This window comes from Coturnix japonica, chromosome 1 (genome assembly GCF_054131305.1).
Source record: "Coturnix japonica strain WE chromosome 1, WE-NBRP24, whole genome shotgun sequence".
Lineage (NCBI taxonomy): Eukaryota > Metazoa > Chordata > Aves > Galliformes > Phasianidae > Coturnix > Coturnix japonica.
This window is the reverse complement of record NC_140663.1, coordinates 74,104,798-74,125,596: the sequence shown is the minus strand read 5'-3', so window position 1 is coordinate 74,125,596 and position 20,799 is coordinate 74,104,798. Positions and strand designations below refer to the sequence as shown.

Genomic DNA, 20,799 nt, shown 5'->3' with positions numbered 1-20,799 from the left:
GGATCAAAGGATGTGAGTCCAAACCTCAGAGCTCTGTCAGTTACTTGTTACTATTTCAAAGCCATAATTTCATTTCTTCCTTTGCGCCAGAGAGAAGTAGCTATGAACATTAATAAAAGAGCCTCAGAGCGTCTTGAGGTACCTCATTAGGCAAATGTAAGTGGGGGCAATTTATTAGCATGCACAGTTCCCCCAGTGCAGCCCCTCAATAAGGGGAAGGCCCTGATGTAACTACATAGCATGAAGTTTATGCTTGCCAGAGGAAAGATGTTCAGCATGACAGCTGCAGCCTGACTAAGCATCTCACCCAGGTTGTTACTGAGAAACAGCATTAGCAGAATACGATACCTTTTTCGCTGTAGTCTCTGCCTACTGAAGCATTTGAGAGACACATTAGAATGCAGGAAGATGTACATGGAGAAAGCTTAATGTTATATTAGAAAGTGCCAAGATCTCCTCAGGCAGTCATATCAGCAACTGTATATTATCATTACGCATTTAAGGAAAAACAGTAAGTACCTTTTGTCACTACCCCCTGCGGTCACAGCATTAGCTGCAGCTCCTAGCCAGAAACTACCCAGACTATAAACTACCTGCAACAGCAACCATGCCACTGTCCTCTTCTACCCCATCCTTAGGCATCTTTATTCCAGATCTTCTAGCACATAGGTGGTAGAGCAATGGTTTGAAGCTACTCAGGGAAAGCTTGAAACTGTCAGCAGATGTTTTACTGAGCATCTTGAGCAAATTTCACAGTACATGGCTGTTACAATTAGCAGCAGAGTATTAAAACAGACTATGGAAGTATTTGGAGGGGGAAAAAAACAGTCACTTACTATGTACTACAAGAGTGTACATATGCATAATCCATATGCAAGGATTATGTGATAGTGATCCAACTCAGTTGCTCTGATTCTTGCTTAGGATGCCAGGAAGCTCCCTCCCTGTTCCCTACTGCTTTCCTGATTGCTGCACCTCCAGACCATAGAACCCTAAGTTTCCAATTTGCCACAACAGTAATTTCAGATTATCTAAAGAAAAGCCACAGACAATATTTTATATTGCAGATAGAAGTTGCCCAGGATATTCCAAAGGATAATTTTATAAAAGAGAAGACTGAATTTCTTGTTGTCTCAGCAATACTCTCTCCCTTTCTTCACAAGGGTGAAGGCTGTCCATATTAGCACTGTATTCTCTGGAACAATGCACACACGTGTCTACTACAAGATGGTTGTATCAAATGCTACATAAAGCCTAGGGAGCTCGTGACCACAGGGAAAGGGAAGATAAGCAGTTTCTATTACCCTTGACATACCTTTCCTTCTAATCAGGGCATTTCTGAAGCATCACTCCAAATATTTCACTTCATTCACTTGATACTTTTCAACCATTATTGTCTTTTGGCTACTGCCCAGCTTCAGTTTGAAAACAATCGATGTCAAGGCACAGAGTGAGTAGGATGCGTAAAGGAAAGAGGAAAGGCAGGAAAACAATCCTGAGACTCTTCTGCACGTATAGCCACTGCTTTTAGAAAGGTAACCGAAAGTAAGCCATTGACAGCAGAGGTGAGAGGGATGGAAGGCATATTTCAGTAAAAACAAAATTATTAAGTCTTGTATTTTTTGTAACTGCACCTATACACAAGATTGACATATCCTTTAAGCTACCCTTAATAAAGTCCTCAGCCTTGCTACAGCAATGCAAGGAAGGCAATTTCATCTGCAGTGCATTTACAGCTCTGGTTTACAGGCTTTTCCTTCATAACCCAGACCAGGTTTCTAGCTCTCTCTTAAGTCAGTATTTTACTAGCTTGTAGTTTGTCAGCTAGTACCTGCAATGTTCAATTCTTAGCATCTCTTTCAAGGTAAAAACAGAATAATAGAGCAGGGTGGAGTTTGGAAAGCAGATTACTCTTGAAGCCTGATCCTGAGCGGGAGACATACAAGTATTTTTCAATTCCATTGATTCTGTAGACAGGCAGTAAGACAAGCAGAGACTGAAAATTCTGGATATGCCTCCAACACTAGCACCTTGGGGTGTGTCATAGCCAGAATGGTCTTGGCACTGTGGCAACTGTATGATCCCTACCCAATGAAGACAAGTTCCAGATGGAAAGGAATAAATGAGATGCTTATGCAGGAAGGCCATAAAGCAACCACTGTTTCTTCTTAAATGGTAATTTTGATTTGGACTTGAAGAACAGCTTCTCCAGGTCAAAGTCAAGGTCACAAGATCATAGGCCTATAAAGCCTCTCCTGCCCTTCCCTGAGGAATAAGAGATGGCCCTATTGTAGTTATATTTACAGATATTTGTATAATCTCTTCTTGAAAAAATAAATAAATCAAGAGACTGTTGATTCTACCACCTTCTTAAGGCATCTATTCAAGTCTGCTTTTTTCTTCACACTCTCTTCACCAGCCCAGAGGGGAGGTTACTCAACATCCTCTGTGAGCGTCTTGTAAACAAGCCCTCTTATGTTCCCATCTACCTGTATTACAATACTTCCCCTAAGAGGCTGTCTTCACAATGCTCCTTTTCCCTAGAGCTCATTTCTCTGAAGCTGTTACAAAGACTGAGCAAAATACTCCAGATAAAGCCTCCTTAGAAGTATTCTCCTCCTTCTTTCTATACAAGCATCATTTTAATCCTTCCTTCAGGATTGTTCCTACCCTCCCTCCCTTTTCCCTTTGAAGATGGAGTGATACTCCTGCTATTTTCAGATCATTTAATCCTCCAGGCCTTCCCTAGCACTGCATTTGATTTCTCGTTCCTAAGGGTAAATCTCTACACTTGTCTTGAATTTCATCTGTTTCATTTTGGACCGTATCTCCAATTGATCAAAATCATTTTCAATTCCAAATCAATCTTCCCAAGCCCTTGAAGTCTGTCCCAGTGAGAAATCGTCTAAAGCCAGCATAAAAGGAACAGAAAAAGTTGCACTTCAGTAGAGCTAGCATCATCAGGCTTCAGGATAATCATATAGTGTCACAGTAACTATTCACAGGTGGCTTGAGTTGTGACAAGTAGAAATCATGCTCAACAGCTAGTGGCAACATATTTTGTTGCTATTATAGGTAGAATTTCTTAATATTATCATTGCTAACAGAAAGGAGGAAGAGGTGTTATGTCAGGAGCCTGACATGAAATGAGCACTCTAGGAGATCTAGAACTCTGCTTTCAAGCTAGGGGGAAAAATACTGCTTTTCCTGCCTTATGAAAATAGTTACTTTAGCTTGAGTTTGGGAGAGGCAGCATTTCAGAGGTGGAAATCTGCAGGTACCCGTGTCATAACTCAGGCTCCTCACAGCATAACCTTCCACTTCCCCTTTTCTCTTCCCTACCTCTTAAAATACAGCAGAGTATCAATATACAAGTCTTCTTGTCTTTAATAAACTTATCCTTCTCTAAAGTAAATAACTTCTTGCCCCTTTTCCACTGACCCAATGGCCAAACAGTATTTCCACGCCATCCCTCTGCATGGCTTCCAGATTTTATTAACCATTTTAGAATTTTCTTCTGTTGGATTGAATCCCAATTAAGCTATTCCCATTTTAACCCTTACAGGGAAGGACCCATGTTCTGGTGCAGTTATATACAGGTCATTTTAGACTCAATGGCCATGACTGGTTTAACATGAATCTTTGTGCCCCTCCAAAATAAGGCACTTGCATTTCTCCATCCAGACACTTTATTTTGTGAGAATCTGAAATAGGCTTCCTCCCTGCAAGTTACTATGGGAATAGCTCTAGGAGAACCAGGGAAGTCTATCGGTATAAATCATTCTGTACTTCATTCACAAAGGACATAATGGTTACCTAAAAATCAGTGCAACTCCACATCTGGTCTTCAAGCCTAAAGGCCTGGAAATCTAGGACAAGCATACAGCTCAACAGATAACCTTCTCCTTTAGACAGCACATGACTTAAGTACCTCCACAGTCCTGCCTACATCCAACCTGAGCTGGTACCCCAAACCTCAGGACATGTGGCCTTTTGGGGCCACATCTTCACAACAGAGAGCAAGGCTGATGCCTCCCATTTTCTTAGACACCAAGAAAAGCACTTACCTCTCAGAAGGTTAGTGAGGCGTGGAGGGATTCATAGTAGCTGAGACACAGGCTGATGCACTACAGTGAAAGTAAACCTATGAGGAAAGAAGCAGGAGGAATTAAAGTGAATCCACATGGGTTATTAGCCCCACATTAACGTTTAAATACTTCATTATTTCATCATTTGCCAGAGCTCAGATGAGCCCTAACCCTCTGCAGATAACTCAGGATGAACTAAAACTGTGGAGGGAGTTGGGATGGTTTCAGTCATTTGAAACAGTGGTGTGAGAACTGCAAGGCCTGGATCAACAGATGATAGAAGTTCAAGGCTATTCTCCAAGAGTCAGTTCAGAAACTATCAGAAACTATTTCAGACTGTTTTTACACCAGAGCTCCATAGAATTTCTACACAGAAATTTGGTACATCTCTAGAATATTTTAAAAATAATAATGAAAAAAAGAAGAAAGTGCATAGAACTTGCATTCAGAGCTGCGCCATTCCTGTAAGGAAAAGACAACTACAGAAAGGGGCCAGTAAGATTCTACTAATCACCCTCAATTTCTGCATAGTTTTTATTATTATTATTATTATTTTTAGAACCAAAACAGCAGGCCTTGTACAGGAATTTATCAGACTAGATAAATCTTATCAGTCCATTAACACCTGCTGGAAAGCAGAATCCACCAAAGCCAAAGTGCTAACAATTAAGCACTTTTCAGAAGAAACTTGCAGAGAAAAGCTTTTCCCAAGTTACTTATAGTCTGTATAACACAGGAGGGGCAAGATCATCTATTGTTAACACCTTTCCTGTTCAAGTCTTCCAAAAATTTGTTATCTGAAAGTGTTATGCTGTGCAACACTCCCAATATTATGGCTCCTCATGCTGCTGTCTGCCATTAGCTAATTCTTGTACCCTGTGGTCTCTAACCTTTTGGACAGGAAGAATCAGAAATAATAAGCATTACAGAAGTTTCAAAAAGGCATGACCTCAGATGCAAATTCAAACATGCTCATGAGTATCCATCCCTGAATGTCTACTGACATTGGAAGGATATGGGAAATGAAAAAGTCTCAAGTAAGACTTCCATGATAGTCTCAATACAGAAGTCCAAGCCATAGACTATAGAAAAAATATACATTCTCATTCCCATTTAAGTTTAGAATGACATCTGCAAAAGATTATGGTGATTCTACTTTATTTCCTTCAGTCAACTGATTTTTTATTTTAGATAACTTAAAGGAGCAGGACTGTACTTTAGTGTCTTCCTCAAGGATGATCCTATTTTATAACTTATCCAAATCCTAAATTACATGGAGTATAAATCTTTTCTTACCCAGAAAGTGGTTTTGCCTACAGAGAGTGGGAACTGATATTGAACAGAGGCGTTACTTTTGATGGCTGGTCAATAACTCTTATTATGTCTCCTTGCTTGGAGAACACCAAATCCAGTTTAGCGGTGGTACATTCATCTCCAGTCACCACAGAGAAATGACCACCAAATATATGCCAGATTATGACAGAAGGACAGCAGCCAGCCTTTGTAAGATGATATCATTTGTGAACTGCCATTTATTATCTCCTTGTAGTTCCCTTTGGTCAGTAAGAAAGAAAGCTGAGCCAACTCTGTCTTCCCCATCTCAAGGATCAGCTTTACTCACATGCTCCTTTCCTGCAGCAATTTAGTGTTTCTTACTGCTAGCCAACTAGCAATTGGGCTACAATCCTCTTGTAGATTTCAAGAGAGGGACTGTTAATTGCCTGTAGCTCATCAGGACAAAAACTGTGTTCTGATAGGGTAAGTTACACAACACAGAACCAGGAGCTATAGCCAACAACATAGTAACTCTGCCAAGGCTGGTGTGTGTTGAAGAACTATCTTGCTGAAGTCTGTAGGTGCTGCCAATACCTGATATCAAAGGCTAAGGTGATTTCAGGCCCAGCACAGCTGGTTCTGATGAAATCGCATCACCTAATGACATCCTGGAATAAGGGCTGGAAAGCTGTCAGAGAGATGATGTTTTGTGTTTTCGTTTTCTTTTTTAACAAAAAAAAATCTAATTTTATATGCAATATTACATCAGTCTTGACAGGAGAATACTTCTGTGGTTTAAAAGATAAAGAAGGTTGGAAAAGATCACTCCAGAATAGCCAACATCCCAGGGATGGGATCGCTGTTTAGTTTTGTTTTTAAACTAACAGCTTATTCTATTACTCTCGCATTTTAGAGAGCCTTGATATTACTTCACTGAAGATGTAGGAATAGAAAAGTGCTTTACTGCACAGTTCCAATCACTAGATATTATATTTAATACTGCCTTACTCCCAGGGGGATATTGAACTATCAACTTCCCAAATCAATATGAACTTCACAGGAAACAAGGTCACTGCATAGCAAATCCTAGTTGGAATCCTGCTCAAGGCAGGAGGGAAGAGAATATATGACTATCAGTAATTCATTTTCAGTAGAAAACATGCCTTTTAGGAGCTAATCCTGAAGTTCTTTTTTAAAGTTGGTAACCTGCAGACACCACCAGGGTCACACAGATAATTTAAAATAATAATAATAATAAAATAATAATTAAAAAACTTATTGCATTTTAACTACCAAAAAGCTACGACACAAATGGTACAATGTAGTTTAATTTAAGAACCCTTAAGGATGCTTTAGAGCTGTCTAAGAGAGGATCTGCTCATGATGAAGGAGGATTTAGATATTCGTTTATTAATTTCTTTAGACAATGGCATGTTGCTTTCAAAGTACAAGCTACTGAGTTGGACACTTTCCTCCAGATGTTCCACTTGGAGTTACATTAGCTCTGTACTGAGTTGGCTGTAGAACTGTTTTAAAGACTGAAGATCTCTCATTGTTAGTCCTTGGTATCATGTTCCACGGTGCCATGTAAATAGCTAATTATGAAGCTCATTCAGTTCTCATTTCCTAGGAGCCTTTACCGTTGCCATTCCAAGCCACCTGTGTGGTGACACAAAGAAACTCAATCCTTTGCATTATACCAGAGATCTTTTTGTTTACACCTTGACCGAGAGAAAAGCTAAGGCAATTCAAGGTAACTTGTCTGGGACTGCTTCTTGCAGCATCTACAGCCACACAGTGGCAACAAGAAGATTCACACCAGCTTGATTTCCACTATGAAGCTTACTTGTGCTTTGCAAGCCATTCTTGCTTTTATCATCCTTACCCTGAGAAGCATTTGCATTTTTGTTTCAAGCGCTAAGAACAACTCCACAGAAGTCCCTCATAACATTATTTATTATTGAGTTATTACCCCACTGCAGAATCCACTGAATCCATCCATTCATGCCCCTTCCATGTCAATGTCCACTTCTCAGAGGAGGAAGCAGCAGCTCTTTATGCCCAGAACAGGGAGCACGGGAAAAGCTAAAAATTACTCACTGCAAGTATTTGTGCTGGGCTGGGAGATGCCAGACACTATTCATTGCTGCCATCAATCCCATTCCTCCAGGACAAGGGTATACATATCTATTTTGGCTTCCAGTGACCACAGCTGGTTTCTATCCCCTTACTGAGGGCTATTGAGTTCTTATCTTCAGAAAAACAGCAAGTTACATAACAGCAGCCAAGACCACCTTTTTTATATATAATTTTTAATTTTTTTTGTGAGATTCTCAGGAGTCCCACTGTCCAGGCAACATTATATGACAAAATTAATCATCTTTCCAAGGCAAAAAATAAAAATACACATCCAAAGCCATCATTCCTGGCTTACAGGCTTTTGTTTCCAGTGTAAATGGGCCTGGAGTTAAGCTGTAACCAAGGAATACACTCGGCTAAAAGGTTAAAAGCCATATCCACAAAGGAGACTCTAAATATCTATTTTCTCTATACTCTTAAGGGGATTGAAATTGTCTACTTTTGATCCAAATAGTCTAAGAAGAAGCAATGGTCATCAGCAAGGCTAGCATAAGCAGGTCCTGTGTTACCATACCTCTATCATTTATTCTCCTCAACCCAGTGTGTGGAGAATAGCAAGGCAATATGAACAGTTTAAGTCAGTATCACCAAACACCATTAGCCAAACACTGACAATGGCTTCATTGCACTTAAGATGGTTAAACAGGTAAGTCTACTAGTCATTACAAAAGTTATATTCTTCTCTAGCTTAGGAAAGGTAAAAACCACTTTAGCAGAGGCTTGAAGGTTTCTCTTGGTCTTAGAAAGTGCCACTTCTCCATTCTATCCCACAGTTTAACAGCTAAGCAAGTGCCATGGCACAAGTTTCTTACCTCATGGATTGGTCTACCTTCCTATATCACTTAACATACATAGGAGGGGGGAACAGCCATTGTCAGAGCTCTCTTGCAGCTGAGACCGTCACCAGCCTCATTATGCAGAGGATTGGGCTCTCCCCAACAAAATCAAGGCAGAAAAACCTCAGTTGAAATGCCTCACATTCCCAGATGATTACATGCCAACAGCCATCCTACTTCTTCCAAGGGTAGCACTTACATATCTTCATACATGGCCAGATCTATATTCATGTATAAGGCCACTTCATATATCTAATTATCTTTCTAGAAAGAAATTACTGTTTCTCAAGTTTCTGCAGTCACATAGTTCTATGCGGGAGAGAAGGTTCTTCAGCATCAGCCACAGGTAGGAGTTTTATCATTTCCTGCGTGTGAGCTCAGAAGGGATAATTTGCAGAAGAATCCCAAAGGCTGCACACACAGCTGCTGTGTGATCAGACAGCAAGGATGGTTTTGGAAGGTTGTGCTTGTTCCAGCCCTTTTGTCCTTTCACCCAGAAAGGTCACAAGCAGCTGCTCTCACTCATACCTGTGAGTGTTATCAGCTTGCACACCACGCTCTAAACCTGACCTATACAGAGAGAGTGTAAGAGTTCTTTTAGGAGAGTTTTCTTGGGCAAAATAAAGAGAGAGAGAGATCATATTACATTCCTGGATTGGAAAGAGGTCATTTTTCTGACCCCTATGGTTGAGCTGGTTTTACCACCAAAGCCTCTGTAACACAGAATCTTGTTAGAAACCCCCACTTTCCTACACTGGAAACAGAGATTTAGTTTAGCAAGCTGACACACTGCTCCAAAGCCCCACACAACTGTGTGTTTACTCCTCTCCAGCCAGACAGCAATCATAGGCGCTTTCCTTATAAGCCTCAGCTCACCCATTCCTAATGCAGGATCAATGACCTCTGGAGTAACCAGTGAGAGATAACCAGCTTTTGTTCATAGCTGCTAGCATGATGCACATCCCTCCAGCTGCCCTTCTCCTAGGAGAAGGATCAGGCTTTAAGAGCAGCTAGGATCAAGCCTTAGAGAAGCTTACAGCAATCAGAAGCTTAGCTGCTCTAAGCAGAGGGGGCCGTTCACCCACACAGCACACGGATGGACCTTGCAGAAGAAGCCTGGCACTCCCCAGCTTTGTCCATGAGCATCATGGGCTCCCCATAGAGAAAGCTGAACTACTGCACTGGTGACATGCAAAGAATAACAAGGGTAGAATAATAAGGCCCCTCTGGGCCACAGTTTTAGTGAGTATTGGCCACCTTGGCAGGACAGACGAGAAGGAGTTAGCTATCTTTTGCACTGCCTTCACACCATTTTAAGCCACAGTGAATCAGGCACCATAGGTACATGAGGGAGAGCGCTGAGGGAAGGCAGTGATAGATTGGGAAAGCAAAGTTCTCTCAATTTTACACTCGGTCACCTAGCTTTATCTAGAGACAAGAGGAAATCTCATTCCACGTAATTCACTTACCCACAGTGCTCAGAAGGGAAATCACTGCAATGGTGTTTGCAGGAAGAGCAAGAAGCGGGCTCTTCCATCTGCAGCTGAGGAGGCAATGGTCTCCCAGCATAAACACATCTTTAAAGCTGTTAGAAGCCCTGAGGACCAAAGAAAAGAAGCAACAGAGCATCCTAAACACACTGCCCAAGGGAGTCCCTTTCCACTTTACTAGCTCCATCCTCTTTTCTCTGTCTAACAGCTCACAAAAAAGAAAAGCCTGCTTGCAGGGGGACACTTTTATACTCTTAATTGAGCTGCAATTGGACATTACTAAGGCTGCTGTCCTGCCCTTTTCAGGGAAGACTGCACCTCCATAGGATGGGCAGTTAGAAAATCGATTTGCACCTTGCAGCCATTCTCCCTGTTGAAATTCTGTCAGCACCTGCTCTGTATTTATCCACTTTTATTTGTTCTGAAATTAGTTTCCTAAATCCAGACCTATTTGCTAAAGAAAAAATCAACAGATTTCAGAATGGAAATAGAGGAGGCAGTGACTGAAATATTACCCTACTACCATTAGTGGGTAAGAATTATAATAATAAAAAAAATATGGTCGGCTCCAAAAAACACAACCCAACATCCAGGTGAATGAATTCAGAAGGGAGGAAAGGGAAAGGACTGAATTACACAAGAGGTCATGTTTATATTGTCTGCTTACACAGTGCTGAACAACAAAACATGCTACTTGACCAATAGTACAAACATGTCCTGTTTTTATATGCATGTATATGCACCATTTTTACATTTCTATTTAACATTTCTAAGTCTGAGGAAGATGAAGAAACCAGAAACAGCAGCAGATCTCCAGAGACTGCCTTTTTTTTCTCATTCTCTTCCCACATAATGGGTAACTGCACAGCTACCTGGAGTGGATTTATGCTGCGCTGGTTGATCTGCGATAGCCACCCAAGTGGTTTCAGGGTCACATCAACAAGGAGGTGAATGCAAGCACAAAAATCACTGCTGCAGTGCAGTTGGAACACAGCAAACCTAGGGCTTTGCTTACTATTTGTTTATGCTGTTGTCCTCCATAGAAAGTTCAACTGAGTACAGGAATGGAAAACACACAGTGATTCTTGCCTATGTGGCCAATTAACGAAATGGTCTTACTTGTAGTGTGTTTCAAATTTCCAAGGTTGCTCTGCCAATGAGAACCACAGCCATACTGTGAGGCAGAGGTGTGCAGATGTTGCAGATGTTTTGATCTCTTCAGCTGAGACCTCTCTTCTCTTTTTGCTATGTCCATATAAAATAGAAACCCTTTGGATTGAAAGGCCATGGAAAAAGTCAAATAAAAAGTCACTAGCATAGTTATATTACAGAATCACAGAATCACACAGAATTACCCGGGTTGGAAGGGACCTCAAGGATCATGTAGCTCCAACCCCCCTGCCCAGCAGGGCCACCAAACATACACCTTTACTAGATCAGGTTGCCCAGGGCCCCGTCCAACCTGGCCTTGAACACCTCCAAGGATATTGGAGGTGTTGTCAATATTGTCAAAAGGAAGGAAAAAAGAATAAACAAATGGTAGAATGGAAACAATGGGAATTAGTTTTACTAAAAAGAAGCTTCCTAGTTTTAGTTATCTGACATAAAGACATACATATAGGCATAGTTTTCCTTCTCTGAAGGTCTGCACCCATGACTGTGCCTGCACCAAACACGCCAGGGTGCTTAGGGAACTGGGATACAAAACTAACATGTGTGGTTGAGGTCCATTCTGTGAAAAGGAAAAGCATCTCAAAGAAGAGGAGATACAGGAATGGTAAGTAAACCAATAAGAAGTGAGAGTTTCTCCTCAGAACTACAGAAAACTGCTCCATATGGAAAGCTGATGTAGCAATAGTCTGATCCGAGGCACTGCATCAGGGCACCTCCAAGGCCAAGGGGAAGAGATGCAAGCCCACATCTCCCCTTGGAGGACCAAGCCTGGGAAGGAGAAAAGGGAAAGCAGGAAGCACTACCTGTTACCCCAAAGGAAAACCTAAGCAACATGTTGCCTCACAAAGCAGGGGAAGGATGGGGGAAAGGCACCCAGAGCTGTTTGCCATAAATCGAAAGCATCTCCTGTGTGTGCATGTTTGTTTGCTTCTCTGCTGCAAGAAGAGCAGCCCCTGCCCCCTCCCCTCCCTCTGATTGTACAGTATTCATCAGCTGCCTTTCCCCTCCTGCCCTCTGATACAGGGGGCTCTGGAGGCTGCAGCACAGTCGTGCACCCCTCCAGCACTCGAATGCTCAGCAGCACATTTGCAGGAGGCAAAAAACAAGGGCACTGGGAAAAGCATGCACTTCCAGAGCATCCTTTGTTTGCCTGGAACTGCAGACAGCAGTGCTGTGAAGGGGCATAGCCTCTGGCTCATCTACTCCTTGTCTTCGTGGAGCAAGAGAATCACACATTTTCCTGGGGGTTGCCAGCAGGTGAGGTTTATTCTCAAGCTACAGCACAGAAAAGTCAGGGCCCTGTAGTTTTGCCATGAGACAAGACTGCTGAAGCCAGGCTCCTACTTTTGCCTGGGGTCACCGGCTGCTGGTGTGCATTATTAAAATGGGGCTAAAAAATCCTTTCACAAAGCTATTTTTGACTCTGTGTGCATGCACGTGTGTATAGACACACAAATGTAAAAACCTATAGTTGCTCATCCTCTCCTATTTCCTCCTCCCCACGGCATCTGTTTTCCCTCTTACGAAGGCAGGAAGATATTAATTTTTTGCTCTGCTAGTCAGAAGATTAGAAGTATTAAGATGTATGCAGCATAACAGTGTTTATTTAGGGGTTTTTTTTATTATTATTTTTTTAATCTGAAGGCCAAAGTGAACTTAATTTAATTGGTGGAAAGATAAAATAGGGCTGCATTTACAAACAGGTTATCTTTCTGCTGTCAACTCATCTCGCCTGCTCTGTCAGTCGGCTGAATTTAATTGTTCCAGGCCTCCCAGTTTTACAAAGCCCTTCCTCTCCCCTCGTTCCCCATTACCCTGCCTCTACATAATGTATTCTCCTGGCAGGTGACTGCGGGTCTGCATAAAAGCCTCAGAAGAGCTCATGATTAAAAAAAAACATGTTAAGCAAAGCTGGAAAAGCCCAGGGCCAAATAGTTAAACGTACTATACTAATATTTTACATGGAAGCAGAGCGCATTCTTCATCTGCAGCTATCATGCCTTGAGACCTGTTGTTTTTCCAAGAGTTTTATGCAATTTTAAATGAAGGAGGGGAGAGCTGATAGGTTTTGAGACTGCCTATTTTCTCATGCAGCTGGAAGAGATGGACCACAATGGTCCATTCTGCCCCTAAATCTGTGATGCTGTGGGTAGAAAGATGTGGAAAATACATGGTTATTTCTCCAGCAAAAAAATACTCTGGCATGACTTAAGCAACAGAAACACCACAAACTATCTAGTCTGAATTCACTTGAGTGTTTGATACAACCTGCATAGTGGATTCAGTTCTCTGCTGCCATTTCCCGCAGGAGGAGAGTTTGCCATCCTCCTTTGCCACCATCTGGTGTAGGGCCAGTAGTCACGTCACAGAGAAATTCCGATTAGGCACGTGGCTACACAGTTCCATGTTAGGGGGTTAAGGCAGGCCATGCTGGATGTTAAGAACATCCACATAGAAACTGAACTGGATGATGCTGTTAACACCTAAATCTCTCCCACGTATACCTCTGCTGCATTTGGGGCTGTATAGAGTCACGTGTGCCCTGTTTTACATGTAGGTTTTGCCACCTGGCCAGAGCTCTGCGTGTGGCAGTAGCTACGAGCTATGTGAGCCAGCAAATGCATACTCAATCCAAGCACAGCTGGAGGAGCTACAGCCACTTCTTGATTAAAATTAGATTACCCTACCCTACATGAGGTAGGTTTCAGCCAGCTTACATCTGCTTCGGAAAACTATTTCCCCAGTCTCTCTTTAGGACAGCACCAGCACCATTACCAAGCCTGCCAACACTTTTCAGAGATTTGTCCATATTTTTAATAGCTCTACCTCCACACCACCCAAGAGAATATGCAGCCTGGGCAGGCAAATGACTTTTTTAGGCCTTTGAATGAAATAAAATAAGTCACCAATGGACTTATTAAGGATGAGCTCGTACACATTTGTCTACCAAACTGATACTTTAAACTGTGTTTTAAATGTACTGCAGTCATAACATGAGACAGAACAGCAGTACATGGGTATTTTCTCTCTGCTCTCCTCCCTTCATAGGTATTTTAAAATGGCTCTATCAGTCTGCTTCTCAAACCTAGTATTGGACATTAAGATACAAATCTGTTTACACCTCAGTTTGACTCTAAAGGCTCCAGGTTGGTGCTGTTCCTTTATGCAAACCTCAAAGCTCAAGCAATTTTCATGCTTCTTCCATTCTTTTGTCACTCCATTGCTACCACAAAGGCAGCAGATGTTCACAAGCAGGGCTTTACCTAGCAGCCAGGAGTGAATGCAATATTCAACATTTAAATCAGATTGGTGGCTGAGAGAGGCGTGAAAGCTGAAAAAATTCAATGTGTTGCTGAATGTCAAATGTGATAGAGTCTGAACTAGTCAAAGCAATTCTTAAGAGTTCAGCAATACACTGCGTATGAGCATGCACTATCTTGATCTCCATCTCTCTCACACTGAAATGAAGATGTATGCTGAGCCACTGCTTTTCTGCTCTACCTGACTCACTTTACCAGGGATTGTTTACCCACCAGGAACATACCTGGAATCTACTGTGATTGTTAACTTCCTCTTCTCCCTTTCCAATTTTTTTTCTCTTCCTTGTTGAAGTCTGCCTAAGTGAGATCAGAGTCCTGCCTTTATTTCCCTGGTCACTGAGCTTATGCCACATGCACAATGCAGAGATCAGTGAGTCAATGGAAAGTGAAAAGAAATAGTTCACCTCCCCTTTTCCATACTATCTATCTCCCCATGCTCTTTTGTCCATGAAAAGCAAGACACAGTTCTCTCAAGAAATCCATTGGATGCAACAGTTATTCTCCCCATTTATGAAAAACAGCCAAAATTTAGCTCACAGGTAAGCAGAGAAGAAAGAAGAAAGACACAGAAGTAAACGCAGCCCTCTGAAACATAGCTACTTTTATCTCACTATTTTTGGTTTGCTGTAATGAACTAACAAAGTTGCACTATACAGGAAAAAAATCTGAAGATCCTTATTTCCACAGTGGAGAAGGAGAAGCAAACAGAGTATCATACAGAAAGGTATGCCCTGCAGTACAGGAACCAATCCTCTCCTGTTGCAGGCTGCAGGTTACGTAAACATCTCTCTCAATAGATCAAATGACAACCTAAGCACAGTTTGGTCATTTGCCTCCATTGTAGTAAGAGCAGTCAAGACCTAAATGTAATGGGGTGGGGGCTGAGAGAAAAAAGGGAGCATACCCTCAAGCTGTGGGAGCGCTCACTCACCACTAATGGGGAGCACAGGTACTCCTCATGCCTTCTTCTGTCTTTCTAAATACATCTCATCTACAGTTGAACCGACTGTTCCAGAGCCCCATTTCTCTAGTGGTTAGTCACTCTCTTCTAATTCTCTGTCTATTTTTATTCATAGCCAGTTTATACTCATTTGCTCTTGTGCCAACATTGTCTTTATTTTAAATAGCTCTTCTCCCTCCTTGACGTTTATCCCCTTAGCGTGTTTATAGAGAATAAGCATATCCCTTCTCAGCCTTTGTTTTGCTAGGCAAGTGGAGCACTTCTGTAGTATGATAAGCTCTCCATTCTACTGGACATCCCCATAGCCTTCTTCAGCATCTGTTCCTGCCTGGAGCTCATCTAGCCATGTGAGTGCCATGTGAGTACCAAAGACGATGTTCCAGATAAGGCCTGAGAAAAGCTTCATACAAAGACATTAAAAATTCCCAGTGTATCTCAGAAACCCTGCTCATCCTAAAACTGCATTTGCTTGATTCTCACCTGCATCCCAGAGGTGCCTTACAGTTGTACTAGCTGATCACAGGATGACTAATACCTTGGTTCTTTCTCCCTTCTGTCATTTCCAATTTATGAATTTATTTATTCCTGCACATAGCAGAAATTCTCTTGTTAATCCCGAGAATGGAACCTTTTACTTTGCTCTGCCTAATTTCCTGCTGCTTCTATTATCCTTGAGGTCACCCAATGTTTCCTTCATGATACCTGTTTTGTCATAAAAGCGACTCAGTTTTCTTTCATCAGCTAATTTCATCCATGCACTCCTTCTTCGCAATTTCATTCCTAATCCCTGACTTCTCCAGCCGTCAGTAGTAATTTCCCATGTGGTATCACCTTCTTCTAGTCCAAAATAAATGAGATTCAACACAGCTTTTCTTTTTCTATATAAAGTTAGTTTACTTTCTCGAAGAAGGTATTTGGTTAATTTCCACTCTGGCAAACATGGACAGCACTCTGGCCTCTTACCTCCCTTACTGTATTTCAACTTTTACTACTTCCTTTGGATCTTTTGAGAATGTGCCCACCCATGTAGGTACAGAATTACGCTGTTAAAAAGAAGAATAATTTTAAAAGAAAATGGGGAAAAAAAAGAAACCAACAACTCTAATTTCTAGCTGAATTATAATACTTTCATTTTCTTTGTTGTTATTGTTTTACATACCTCCACCCCTCTTCAAACAACAAAAAAATAATCTGAGAAACTCTTATTACGGTCTAACGCAAACGAATAATTCCTCATCCTCCTCTAAATTATATTATACATTGTTTGCCTGACACTGGTGTAAAACCTCAGTTTTACAAAGGGGCTCTTGAACAGACAGACATTTCTCATCAAAAGAGCTGCTGGAGAGGGCCAAGGTTAAGGTGTGGGCATTGTTGTTTAGGAAAGGGCAGAGGGGGGTGGGTTATCTACATACACCAGGTACTTCTGTCTCCTTTGAGACAGTGGGAATCCACATGCTTCATATAAGCCAGGAGTTTGTTCTCAGAAATAATGACCTGCATTAATAATGTTGTCAACACCCAAGTGCTGGTGGCCTGTTTCCAGATCATAGTGGCTGGATTCAAAAGGCCTGATTCACATAAGGCCAAGAAAATAAAAATCAAGAGGCTTATCAGAAGCTTCAGCAAGTCTTTTTACTAACCTCATTAAGCTAGCCAAAGGAAATATTTTAAATCCCAGCCAATGCTGGAGACCTGTAAAATCAGCTGGACAGCACAGAGGTGAACAGGTTCCAAAGACTGAATGCATAGGATCTGATAGAGAGAAACCAAATGCAATGGCTTCCCTCTAAAACTACTGCTATCATGCATTGATATCTCACTTCGGAATCCCAGGTGGGACCAGTGTGCATCACCTATCCATGAATACCCACTTCATGTCTGACAACACGCTTCTTGGCAATGAGAACTGCAAGGTAAAACTGTGGTGCATATTTCCAGCAGAAACTTTCCCCAGGGTGCCATCCTAAAGATCTTCAGAGATCACCAGACCACTCAAAAAAGCAAAGAAAGATGATTCTAGCCATCTGCAGACAGTACCTGGTTTTGCTTACTTTTACTCTGATTTTCTTTGGATAGTGTGATCATACTGTCCTCATGAGAGTCTCTCCTAATACCTATTGAGTTTATTGGCCAGTTTTAACTCAGTTTGGCAGCGAAGCACAAGTCTCAAAGATCTCAAGCTCTAAGCAGTTTTGTGCAAAAAGCCAGGCAGGTACAAGAGGACCTTTTAATGCCTTCACAGGCAGAAAAACTGTCATATGTGCTTGCCACTTAACAAATACCAGCAGACATACACAGGGACTTGGTCTTGAGACAAAAACCTCTAGAAAACTAGGCTTTACTTTTCACTGAACTAAGGTTTATATTAGACATTCAGGTCTCATCTGCTTTGGAAAGCTAAAGATGTGAATGAATTGCATCTTTATATGAGACAATAAAATGAAATTCAAATTGTGGTAATAATGAAAGAATTCTTGGGCAGGTGTCAGACTCTGAATGAGCCTCAAGTCATCACTTCTGCCCTTTTATACCCATGTGTAGGCATAGTTCTATGTGGGATGCCATAGGATAGAAACTACATAACACAGACATTGATTTTTTTTCACAAGTCCTCATATAAAAGATGTATTGGGTTCATGTAGATGTTTCTGTGGAGATGCTGTTAGGGAGAGCCTGAAGGAGCTGCTATAGGTTGGATGTCCAGATTAAGGCCTTTATGACAGAGACATTTCTCTAGGTCTAAAATAAAGCTGTTTCTGCCCTCCACACAGCCACAAGGTGCTTGAGTGCTACCAAGGTGCGACCATCAAAAGTAAGAAATGTCCTCTATGTATGCTGCAAGTTATATGGCAAACTCCTGCTGTAGTCTCATGTCAGTGAATGAAAACAAATGGGTCTTGAGGCACCTAAACTCTACTCTGCCTTTTGCTAGTTCTTCTAGACTTCAGACAAATATTTCACTATTTCTACCTGTACTTTTTTTTCTAAACCAGCATTGACAAAGCACAGTTAATTTCAGGAGCTGGCTGGTACCCTGATGAAAGGAAGATTTTTCTTAAAGAATTTACATCCAGATCCTGCCATGCTTACAGTAAACAACCTTGAGGTTTTCTCTACTAAAATGGGGCAGCGTTGCCCAGAACACCACCAACATTTCTAAATATTTGCCCACGCTAGAAAATACATTGCTTTAATGTTGTAAGAACAGAACAGCCCCTTAAGGCAGGCTCATTTCTATTTGCTTACAAGTAACAACCCAGCCTGAATAAGCTACACAGCTTTCCAGCACTTTCCACGTTAGCACGACTGCACCCACACTAAGAGTGGCTGATAAAACAGCATAAAATCACTTTTCTAAATGAACAATTAGAAATGGACACAAAATTTGCATAGAGATAGCAAGCTAGGGAGAGATGAAACCCTTCTCCCCATTGAGTTCTCTTTGTACAGCAAGAAAATTAAAATTGGTGCTAATGTTTGCACAATTCTATAAGCACATGAAAAGGTATATAAGTATTACCAGAAAGTCAGGAATCGCTGTCAATGTTATGATGCATAAATTTTAAAAATAAAAACCACACACACTGTGCTTTCAGCTCTACTGTAAAGCAAGAGGGCCTTCACGAGCATCAGACGCTCATTGGAGTGAAGCTGGATTCTGCCTCTACCACGACAATTTCATTCCTTATTCAAACCAATTGTTTCTGCCTCTCATTTACATAAGCACTTTGCTCATTAACATGCTATAAAAGGAGAAATGAGTTGGGGGTGGGGAGGAGGAATGGGCCACTAATAGAATGAGGAAAACCTTTTAAACAGGGAAGCAAAAAGGTCACAGCAACCCTAGGACGATAAGAGCTGAGGTCATTGAAGGCCATGGTGCCTCTGAAACCACTCAGAAAAAGGAGATGAAGCTGATGCATAATCCTTACTCTTCTCTATATGCACATCTATCTCCCCTCTCCAGTTCTCTTTTCTTCCCCTGCACCCTCCCACCACTTTCTCTCTCCATGCTTCTGACTCTTTTAAGCCAGAGCTTTATGGGCCAATTCTGCTCACATCCCAGCTGGCTTCCATGTATAGAGTTCATTTTCATCTCCTCCAGCCAATAAAGAAACAGAATCAGAGTTTCAGGTCTTTTAATAACTGTCCTTGAGGGACAAACCCAAAGCTGGTTGAGCTGAACATCTACCCCCAAAATTACCCCCAGTAGGGCATAGAAAAGACAGTTTGGCATGGGACAGCTGCTCAGCTGCGCTATGTGTTAAGACTCATAACGAATTTGTGATGAGCATGGTAAGCATGCCCAAGGGGGTGGAATCAACAGAATCTTCTGCTTCCATGCTGCATGCAGGACACATGGACAGTTCATGGTCTCAGCCCTAGACTCTGGCTCATATTACTGGCGTGAGAGACAATCTGGCTCTCTCACTCGTGCTCCTTCCCACTGGCTCTCTCTTATTACAAGGATAGCTTGCTGCTCACATGGCTTCAGCCCATGAAATAATTCAAGTTTTAGGGCTGGCTAAATTCACACTAAATATCAAAGAAGAAACAGAATGTATAATCACTATAAAATATATATAAAAGGAAGAAGAAGAAGAAAAGGAGCGGATGAAGAAATGGAATGAAACAGTACTTAGTTCTGTGGGTGATGAAGCCAAAATGGACAACCTGATACCATGGTCTTTTCTGCTGTCTCAACTATTTCCACCATTACTGTTCTTAATAAAATACCACTGGTGAAGACTCCCCCAGATAATCTATCTACTGCAAGGAGTCTCTGCCCTTGCCATTAGATAATCTATTCCAATAAATATTCCTTGCAATAAGAGCCTGTTAATTTTTGTCCTTGCATCAAGACAAGAAGACTGTTGCATTCATCTACCCAAGCCATTTTATGATTCCATGATTCATAAGTTTTCCAAGAATCAAGGAAATATGGCTCCCATCTTCATGGGTGACACATTTATCCTAAACACAGCAATGACATTTCCCACCTTTATTAACATTAAATGCTAGAAAAGAATACAATCATTTCAGTGGTCAGTGTGATCCAGAAACTCTCTTAATCTCACAACAAAGGTCCCAGTCTGACCGTGTGTTTTTTGTTTTTAAGTTAATTTGGCGTTCATTTCTAATTAACACAGGTGATTTAACATCGGGTGTGAAATGATGGAGCAGTCTCCACAGCAGCCTTGGCTTAACTACACTCCTCTGAAGGTATAATCACATAATAATCCTTGAGAGTAGCCCTGTAGAGAAGGACCTGGGGGTCCTGCTGGATGAAAAACTTAACATGAGCCAGCAGTGTGCTCTTGCAGCTCAGAAAGCAAATGGTATCCTGGGCTCCATCAGAACAGGGGTGGCCAGCATGGAGAGGGAGGTGATTGTCCATCTCTACTCTGCCTTCGTGAGGCCCCATCCAGAGTAGTGCATCCAGGTCTGGGGACCCCAATACAAGACAGGAAGCTGTTAGAGAGGCTCAGAGGAGGACCACAAAGATGACCAGAA

At 41.7% G+C, this 20,799-nt stretch overlaps 1 long non-coding RNA gene across 1 annotated transcript in view; it reads right to left on the bottom strand.

Moving 5' to 3' along the window:
* Positions 1-4,067: 4,067 nt before the first annotated feature.
* Positions 4,068-20,799, bottom strand: part of LOC107320377 (uncharacterized) — a 75,790-nt gene continuing 59,058 nt past the window's right edge. Inside the window, exon 3 of the long non-coding RNA XR_001558232.3 lies at positions 4,068-4,144. This is a non-coding gene — a long non-coding RNA (uncharacterized LOC107320377). The remainder of the gene's footprint in view (positions 4,145-20,799) is intronic.